The sequence below is a fragment of the Ambystoma mexicanum genome, chromosome 2q, assembly GCF_040938575.1.
Source record: "Ambystoma mexicanum isolate Mex_15411 chromosome 2q, UKY_AmexF1_1, whole genome shotgun sequence".
NCBI classification, from domain to species: Eukaryota; Metazoa; Chordata; class Amphibia; order Caudata; family Ambystomatidae; genus Ambystoma; species Ambystoma mexicanum.
The window spans coordinates 883,400,271-883,410,067 of NC_090924.1; the positions used below are offsets into that span (position 1 = coordinate 883,400,271).

At 44.7% G+C, this 9,797-nt stretch overlaps 1 long non-coding RNA gene across 1 annotated transcript in view; it reads left to right on the top strand.

The window, feature by feature from the left end:
• The window catches only part of LOC138569810 (uncharacterized), a 44,494-nt gene extending 35,844 nt beyond the window's left edge, over positions 1 to 8,650 (top strand). The window contains exon 2 of the long non-coding RNA XR_011303335.1: positions 8,147 to 8,650. This is a non-coding gene — a long non-coding RNA (uncharacterized lncRNA). The remainder of the gene's footprint in view (positions 1 to 8,146) is intronic.
• The last annotated feature ends 1,147 nt before the right edge of the window (positions 8,651 to 9,797 follow it).

A 9,797-nucleotide genomic window follows, 5' to 3' on the forward strand; every position in this document is an offset into this window, starting at 1 on the left:
TATAAAAAACATGACGAGGGGCACCAAGCACTAACACAGTTGCCCCTTGTACAGTAGGCAAAAGGGGAAGTGCATTACGCACGTCGGAAGAAAACAGACATGGATAATTTGGTTTAAAGTTTACCTTCACTAATGGCAGGGGCCAGTAAGTGGATATATGTATTTGAAAAGGAGACAGCAGGGATCTCATTGGCCATAGGGGAAATTAAGACTTTTTGTCATCAGTATTGGTGGGGGAGCGAAGTGACAATATTTGGCAGCAATCAGGATATGCTGGGGTAAAACTAAGCTCTAACATACATGATGGGGCACCATTTAATAATTACAGAGCACACGCATGGAAGTCTCTGAGAGAGCTGTATCTAGTAAGGGAGCTCCCTGCAGATGTACAAGCTTCCCTAGAAAAAGTTTTTGGGCTCCAAGCTAATGGGTGACCCGAGATACATCTGACTATTGCACATTATTGTGAAAGAAAACAGGAAAAAGTCAAGGAAGCAGTAGACAATGCAGTAAAAGCAGAACACAAACTTGTGCAGAAAGAATTGGCCAATATAAACATGAAAGGGGCAGTGCTCACAGGACCAGTCAGCGCTCCACCCACCCAACACAAGGGGCTTCCATTGACAGTGGTAGTACAACAAGGGGGATACACACAAGTACCATATAGCCCATAGTGGGGGATGCAACGGATGCAGCAGCAGCTAGGATTCATAAATGCACAACCGCCTGGGTTCGAAATGTACATCAGACAATATCAGATGGGCAGAGGATAATATCCAGGGGGAGGGGATTAAGATACAGGGCAGTGGGGCCCCGGTTTGGAGGACAGTGTTTTACCTATGGTAATTACAGTCACTTTGCATGAACATGCCCATTTATTCAACAAACCGGACCGTAGGAAGGAGTGCAGCAGTATACACAGACATAGGTACAACCTCCGCAGGCACAAATGGTGCTGCAAGGCTCACAAGGGGGTGCCTAATAACCAAATGAACAGGGTTAGCCCTGACAGTTTGTTTATATGAGAGAAGGGAGAACACATCTGCGCAACAGTGCATTGTAACATGCTTCACACTCATCATGATATTGAAGAGGAGGATGACCTAGAAGTCTGCACACTAAAAAGAGACACAAGGATAGCGTGATTGTCTAGCTAAAACTGCCTGTTAGGATGCTAATAATAGACTTTGCTGGTGTGCTGCTTATCTAAAAGCAGACAGAATACGAAAGGAAAAAAGATGATATATTGCTTCCTAAGCTTTTCAAAGGGGTCAGTAATCGTATCCTCTTCTCATCATTCACTCTCTATCATTCATACTTAAACAAATGGAAGAGAGTGTAATTGTGACATCATTTAGTTGTCTATTTTTGCTATAATAAATACAATATGAACATCTCCCTTTAATCTCTAAAAAAACAAAAAGAATAAAGTATTTACTGTAACAACCATGTTGTATATTTGTGATGACGAAAGGCCAACTGATCTCTTAAGCGGACCCGTATAACTTTAATTGGGCTGCGTAAAGATCAGAGTAAGACTGTGCATTTGGGTAGAGACCTCACCCATGTTATAGTTTCTACTGTCTACCGGTTTCAGTCGTATAAGGGAACTGGACCCACTTTCTTCAGGATAGTCTTCAATAAAAAACAGTGATGTACTCACTACTGTCAGGAGTGTAGTGGACAGGCGCTTTATCTCTTACTGCACCTTCCTCAACTGCAGCGTGAAAAAAGGATTGTGGCCCTGTAACAAACCAAAAAGCACAGGGTCACACTTTCGTTGCAAGACTAAGTCAATTAGATAGGAACATGCATCTCTTTGCATGTCCTATATGCACAATCATTTTCAAACATTACCGTTTCCAGCATCTTTTTCCATTCCTATCATTTTGATCTGTTTTTTCACGCACCTCCTTAAACAGGTCCCACTTATTCACCCCTAAAGTCATTATGATGAAAGTGGGTCCAGTTACCTAATACCACTCCAACCGGTAGACAGTAGAAAGCAGCAGCATGGTACCAGACTCCATTTTGTGCCATGCTCAAACTCCATTTTGAACATAATAACTTAGGCCTCACAAACACAAGCGGTCTGCAGGGCTGCAGCTCTCCCCTCCTGATCGCGCACAGCGAGCCAGGCGCTTCCCTCGCCCTCCTCCCCTTGGCGTCCATGCTACAGGCCTGTTCTCACGGGAGACTAGGCACGAACAAGTTACATGACAAACACTGTATCATTCACCTTCCGCAGTGCATCATTGACCTGCAGATGACCAGGCCGAAGATGGGGTTTGAGAAAAACAAGCTACCTCTATAAAATGTGTCCTCTCCCCTCGCAGACCCCACATTTATGACATATACTGTGGATAACCCCCCAACCCTGTTCCCTGTTTGAAGTGCCAGACACGCATACATAGCCCATGTGCCACCCTGTTTCACCCATACAGCTAATCCCTCTGAAGGGACTATACATTCACTTCTGTTGTTGTATGCCACGAGATTGATTGTATATATTTTAATAAGGTGACCCTCACCCATCCCAGAACGCACACAGAGCCATGAATTGTATGTTTAAGCCTCTCATCACCAAGCAAGGAGTATTGGTTGTTACAGACTACACAAAGCAATGTATGACATCAATATATACTCAATGATTTTCTAAAAATGTACGATTCCCAATATATTCAATTAGTATTGCAATATTTATGGTTTATTATGTTGTGTGTCAACTGTATAATAGAGTGTCCTTTGTAGCATGTGTATAACTCCCAAAGCATTGAAAGAATACACCCCATATTGGAAGTAAAACTTTGCACACCTCTTCATGTACTTATACATAAACTGGCCTATTTTTGCCTCATTCGTATGATTCACGTGTACCCCCCACAAAATGCACGAGACATGGCACAACAAGCTGCAGAGCCTTCTCTCCCCTCTCTTGAAGCGCTGCATGCTCAGCCCTCCCCCTTTCATCCCCCCTTTGCCCAGGATAAGATGTAAAGCCCTGGTTCTACCGACGATGTGATGCTATGAATGTAACCCCTCACCCTCCTCCTGAGCCAGCACAAGGTGTTTACCCTCCCGAGCCCCCAGACTCCTCTCATCCCACCGTCTATTTGATGTACTGGCCATGCGCCCTCTGACCGGGTAGTATCCCAGTTCACCCCAACCCTGACTAATCATAATGGCCATATATTCATTTTTGTACTAACATACTATAAAGATGTCCCCCCGCTAGATCTAACGAAAGAAAAAGCCAGCTGAACCCATGTGGCAGCCCACCTATTGTATAGCATGTCCTATGATGATGAAATACTCACACATAGAGTTATGTGTTATTTTCCTTGTGACATTACAATAACAATTTTCAGGAGTTACAGGGCATCATGAAATACAATTAACACTGAATGAGTATGTGTGGCCACAAGGGCAAATGTTAGAATAGTCCAGAGTGCTATCAATCAACCATCATCAGGCCGGAGCTCCACCCCGATTAATCCAGCTGACCAACAAGCATCACCATGACCCCTCAAGGAGCCTCACCAATCCTGGAGCTTCGCCCGTAAGGATCTATATGTGCCCTTCCTCACTGCCCAATCTCATCGATTCATGTATCCCTTAGCTCCCACGTCATAGGTGATGTGGTTATGTACCAAAATGTGAATGTCTGCTGATGTCTGGCAGAGCGCTCTCAGAGTTTCCAGAGTTCTCTGCTTGCCCTATACTGGTTTGGATAAACTTTTACTTTTTGCCTTCACCCGCACTTGGTCTTGGTCTCATTCCCGTCTCGGGTATGTCCATCATTGACTCTCACTGGGGAGTTATGAATGCCTTTTTGGGTGACGCTCACTTTCAACTTCTAGGTCATCACCCTCTTCAATATCATGATTATTGTGAAGCACATTACAATGCACTGTTGCACAAATGGTGCTGCAGCAATAAATGCAAGTGCAGGATATACAGACACAGGTCATGCCTACACAGGGACAAAGACCGGCCCTAGGGGGAGCAGAATCGCAGGCTACAGTGAGCGTACTACAGGCACCAACGCAGACACTCACACAAGGGAAGGTGACAATATTGGGGCAAGATGAGGTTGCCCATTACAGAGGAGCCGCAGTAGTGGGAGGAAATCTGTTTACATCTTCAAGCAATACGCTTTCCCAATAGGGGTGTCCATGGGAAGTACGAGTGTGTCCTGTCTTAGCAGTAACTGAAGACCCCGAAGAGGAGCCTGAGGTAGCAGTTCATATAGGAAGGAGGGACTTTTCCTTTCTAAAGATACGGGAGCTATTAGGTCCTGTATTAAGGAAGGATGGTTCCCATTATCCAACAAGAAATTGGACATATAAGTCTTTTTGGGGACCATCCAAGAGGTTCCTCTGACAAAAGACTTGCCTTTGACAATAGTCACGAAGCATATAGTAGCACCATATTTGTATTACAAAGACACACTCTTTAACATATTTGGAAGAGATTTGTTAAGCAAGTTGAACGCCACCATTTTATTTTCAGAAAAAGGGATGGTGTGCACCACCCCTGGGATGTGCCCAGCTAGGGCGGCAGTGCTGATACAAGCATAGTACGCACACAGTAGTTTGTGAGGGATACCCACACACACACAGATGTGCTTTTATGGTGTACTGTTACGCTCACCTGATATCCCCGGGGGCGTCTGGAAGGCTCTGAGATCTGGAACCCTGGATCCGTAGTTGCCCAGTGCTGAATAATGAGTCTTAGTTAATTGTAGGGTGAGCTATCTGTCCTGCGTTTCTTGTGCAGGGGCGCTTGACGTTTGTTGGCGAGCTACCCGAGTTGCTTCACTGGTGCAGTACGCCCTCCTTGCGCCCAGGCCTGCTGTGACCCCGAATCTGCTGGTAGGCAGGTAGGTTTGTTGACAGCAGCTGTGGTAGCAGTTCGCCAGAAGTCCTTAAGCTAGTACTCACAGGTGGTTGATGTTTCTTCTTCTCCTCTCGGTTTCCACAGATTGCAGCCCAGTTGAGATGCTGAGTGCTGGATGGTGATTCCTCAGGTAAAACAGAATTATCTTGTTCTTGCTCTTGCAGGATTACAGGAAGATGCTGAAGACCAGGAGTTGGACACAGTGAGCGTCACGCTGCTGGTTGCAGAATAGCACAAAGCATGTTCTGCAGTCAGGGTGTGGTTTATAGAGCCCAGCGAAAGTGATACCAGGGAAAGTAGTTCCAGGCCTGCCACACCCAAAACACTAGACCGCATGGCTAAGTTGTTAGAACTAGACTGTGTGGGTGCTTCCATGTTGGATTTAAAGGCCCATGTACACAAATGGGACCTAATTTGAACAGCCCTTCCTTCCTACGCATGAGCCTGGTGCCAAAGGTGCCAGGATTGGCTCCAGGAGCCCTTTTGCAGTGGTTTTAAGGCCCTCAGGGTTCTGGTGGGAGCCTCCTTGGTGCACAACGTCTGCCCCCTCACAGTGGTCATGACAGGTACAGATAGTGCTAGGATGGGTCCCAAGAATACAAGGTGAGGTATTTCAACTGTCAAATGAATTCCTGTTCAGACCACAATGCCCCTCAATCATCACACCAGGCACACACACACTGCTATACATGGGGGAAGTAGTAGTAAGGGAGGACATGGTTATACTGGTTGTTACAGATGATGATATCATGGAGTGGAAATCAATTCTGTGCACCGATCCCACACTAACACTGGCAAGAGTGACAGAAACAGAACTATTTGCTGCACTAGATGGAGAAGAGGGGGAGATGGTGTTTCAGTTGAGCATATGCTATCCAGTACATATACAGGAAAGAGCAGTGCCCCTGATGACACAAAAAAGAGACAAAATACATGCAGGAGGATTTTGAGAAAGTCCCAAAGAATGTATCGACTAGAGGACCCCATGATGTGGGAACACTGAAAGGGGCGGGGCAGTTCACATTAAGATAAAGGAATGAGCACTGCTATCACGAGTGAAGCAATACCTCCTCTCAAAAGAAGCAGATGAGGGCATATATGAGACCCTGCATGCCTTATGGCAGCAAGGCATTATACAGGAATCTACATCACTTGGCAATACGGCAACCTATCCGTTTAAAAAAACAAAGGGAGGAGCATGGAGTTTCATACAAGCTCTCTGCCCACTTAACATTATTATTGAAGCAGAAAATCCACTAGTTCCAAACCCTGCGACAATTTTCTGCAGAATCCCAGCAGAGCCAGCTAATTCACAGTAGTGGATTTGAAGAATGTTTTCTTCGCCATTGCCTTGCATCCTGACTCCAGGTATCTGACCACGTTTATGTATCGTGGGATCACATTTGAAGACAGTAGACTGCATCAAGGGGACTGTGAGGGACAATAAAAATGGACCTGAGTAATTTTCAAGTAGGATGTACAGTGATCCAGTACTTGGAAGGACCTTGTATTGTGGAACACAACAGAAGATGAGTACAGGAAGGATTCAGTGACACTGCTAACATTACTGGTGGACAATGGGTACAAGGCGGACAAAGAGAAATTGCAGTATTATCAAAAGGAAATGTTTTACTTGGGGCAGATTGTGACAGCAGAAGCAAGAAAAATAACGCCAGAAAGAGTTAAAGCAATACACAAACCCCCCCCCCCCCCGGCCTAAAACAGTAAAAGAAATGCAACAGTTCCTGGGTTTATGTAATTATTGCAGAGCATTGTTTTTCGATTAAATTACATACACCAGGCCACTCCTCTAAACACTCAAGGAAGTACAGAAAAACAAAAGCAACTTAAAATGGACAGCTGAGATGAACGAAAGTTTTGATGAGTTCAAGCATGAACTGGCACACGCACCAGTACTGGCTACAACCAATTATAAAGAGAAGTTTAATTTGTTTTCCCAGTTAGATGGTAAGGGAATGACAGTTGTGCTGTCACAAAAGAAGGGACACGGACACAAACCACTGGCCTATTACAGTGGGTCACCTTTCTTGTGAGCAGGCACTTGCTGCCACTGCGCTGGCAATTGAGAAAGCATCAACTATAATAATGGGATACCCAGTAGTTTTGTGCATGGAACATGCATTATTCGCCATGCTAGAGAGATCCAAATCAACATTGATAGCCCAAAGAGCATCAGGTTATGAGATTTTACAAACAGACCTTGAAACAGAAGTGGTGAGGTGAAAGACGGTAAGCCTGCAGAGTTCATTGCAGAACCAATAGAGGAAGGAAATTGCACACCTGATTGTATGGCATGTATGGCCAGGGGATTCCCCTGGTAAAAGAAGATATAATTGAGGGGGAGGACATGATCTTTATTGATGGGAGCTCAATTGTTGACTCGTGAAAAAGGCATTCTGGTTCGGCAGTAGTGGGACACAGACATGGAATACATAGGGAAGGAAAAGTGATAGTGTTTTTCCCAAACACGACTGCCAGTACACTGCCCAGTGCAAGCAGCAGAATTGGTGGCTATCTTTGAGGCACCAAATATGTAAGAAGGGCATGCAGTAAATATATTTGTGGACTTGGTATACGTAACATCCACTGTACATCCAGGACTAGCAAGGTGGGAAAGGGGAGGATTCAAGAGAAGTGATGGCACGACAGTACAACATGCATCTGCTCCATCAACCCACATGTAATAGGGGCACCCACGCTTTTCCTGCCTCAAGATTTATGATATCAGCAAGCAGGGTGCCTAATGCACCTGTCCCTCTGTAAAACTAGGGGTCTCTTTCAAGTAACAAATGTCTCTGTCCAGGGGGTGGATGAAGGGGAAGATGTGTAGACATATAATTATGTGCAAATTGACAGGATGGCAGAAAAAAGAGATACCAAATTGATGATAGTAGAATATATAACAGAAGGCTCTAAAAGGGGGAAGCTAAAGATAAGTGTACAGAAACGACTGCAGTGCATAGACGAGGAGGGGCACCATATTCCCTGGTGTCATACAAGACCATCAATGAGCATAAAAGGAACAGTATGGTATAGTGGCCAATGGGAGGGGGAATAATGCAATGTTGTGCTGAAGGTTTGGTGGGATTTGAACAAAATGTGATGTCAAAATAAACAATAGCTGCAAGGCAGTTTGGGGGAAATATGTGCATGCATTGACCTGGATAGGTGAAACCCATCAACCAGTTTACATCAAGAGTCTTACACTTTTCCGTTTGTGTTTCAGGTCTAATGGGTCCATCCATGTGGGAACTAAAACCGGCTGTGCCAAGGTGATGAGGAGTGCATCGCTGATGCAGGGGACAGCTATTATAATGGACCTGTGGTGGGTATGTGGATAGAAGGCCTATGCCCAGCTTCTCTGGATTGGAATGGGCTTTGTGCAATTGTTACACTGTACAGCCCTGCCCTGGTGGTGCCCCGAAACAGCAATCACATGGGGCTTTCGTTAAAGGAACAGTGAACCATGCAGAAGGAGAAGGTGGTGCAGCAAAACGAGAAGCAAGCATTACTGAGCTGGAAATACAAGCCATTAATTACTGTTCCAAAAAGAGTGCCGAAAATATGGCCGCAATTACTGATGAGTTTTGACTGTTTTCCAAGGCAGACACTTTTTTCACATCTTTGCTGTTTCCGGGTGTGCAATTGGCAGCTAATGCTAAGTGGCTCCAGTTTACTCAGTACAAGTTGTTGCAGCTGGCCATATCAACATAAAAAGGCGTGAATGAGATAAAGAAAGAGTTGAGAGCACTACGTTTAGTGGCTCTTAAGAATAGATATGTCCTAAACCTTCTCACTGCTATAGGGGGTGGTGTTTGCACCAAATTCGGGAGCAGCTGCTGCATGGTAGTGCCTGATGGAGGAGGTTCAAATGGAACTTTGAAAGCAGCTATCTGTGAAATCCAGACACTCCACAAAAGGATGACAAATGAAGTTAGTGGGCTGCAGTCGAACAACTGGCTAGACAGCATTTTCACGTGCGTGCCTGCTTGACTTTCCAGAGTCTTTTGAGTGAGGGTCCCCGCGTTGGTCCTCATGCTCATCACCTTCTGCATGTCCAAAACTATTTTAAGACTATATACTTACAAAAAGAGAGGAAAATGCATGCTGCCCCTGAATGTCGACGGGGTAAATGGTAAACATGAGCATACTAACAAACTAACCAAGAACGAAAATATTGATGATGAAGTTGACTGGGTGAAAACACAACCCAGGGATTTAGAAAACTATGAGGCCTACTGGATGTTATGTTATAAGGATTTGCCGGGTTGTATACTGATAGCGGGTCCCTAGGAAAATTGGGAGTAAGATGGAGGTGATATGACTAGACTAAATAGAGTATGGATACCTGAAAAGACAGTAGCAGACTGTGGATTGGGGGGAGGAGAAGAGTTAGCTATTGATAGATCAATAAAAGGGTGGAATAATGTGATGAAAATGCAAATTCAGCATGGTAAAGAGGCGCAGATTTATCAGCTGCGGGATTATCCCACTTAAAGGGGAGGGAGGTTTCATTGATAGCCACACAGTTAGTATGCATTAGGCTGGGGAATGCATCAATTATTTGTGTTCCAAGCAAATAACCTATAGGTAATACAGTTTGGATTACAGGTGAGTATGAAAGAGTTAACATTAGACTTAGGCACTGTAAACAGGCCTCAGTGCTTGCTTTTATGAGAAATGAATTTGTATTTCATTAAAATTGCCCAGTATCCGCAGAGGCTGGCAGCACATTGCAAATGACGTGTTACCACAATCTGAAGCAGCCTTCAATACTTTCAAAGTCAGGAAACAACGCTCATGGATGCCAGAGGAAGGCAGTGACTGCACGATCATTTCATAATTCGGCATATTATTTTATGAAACAGATCTACTGA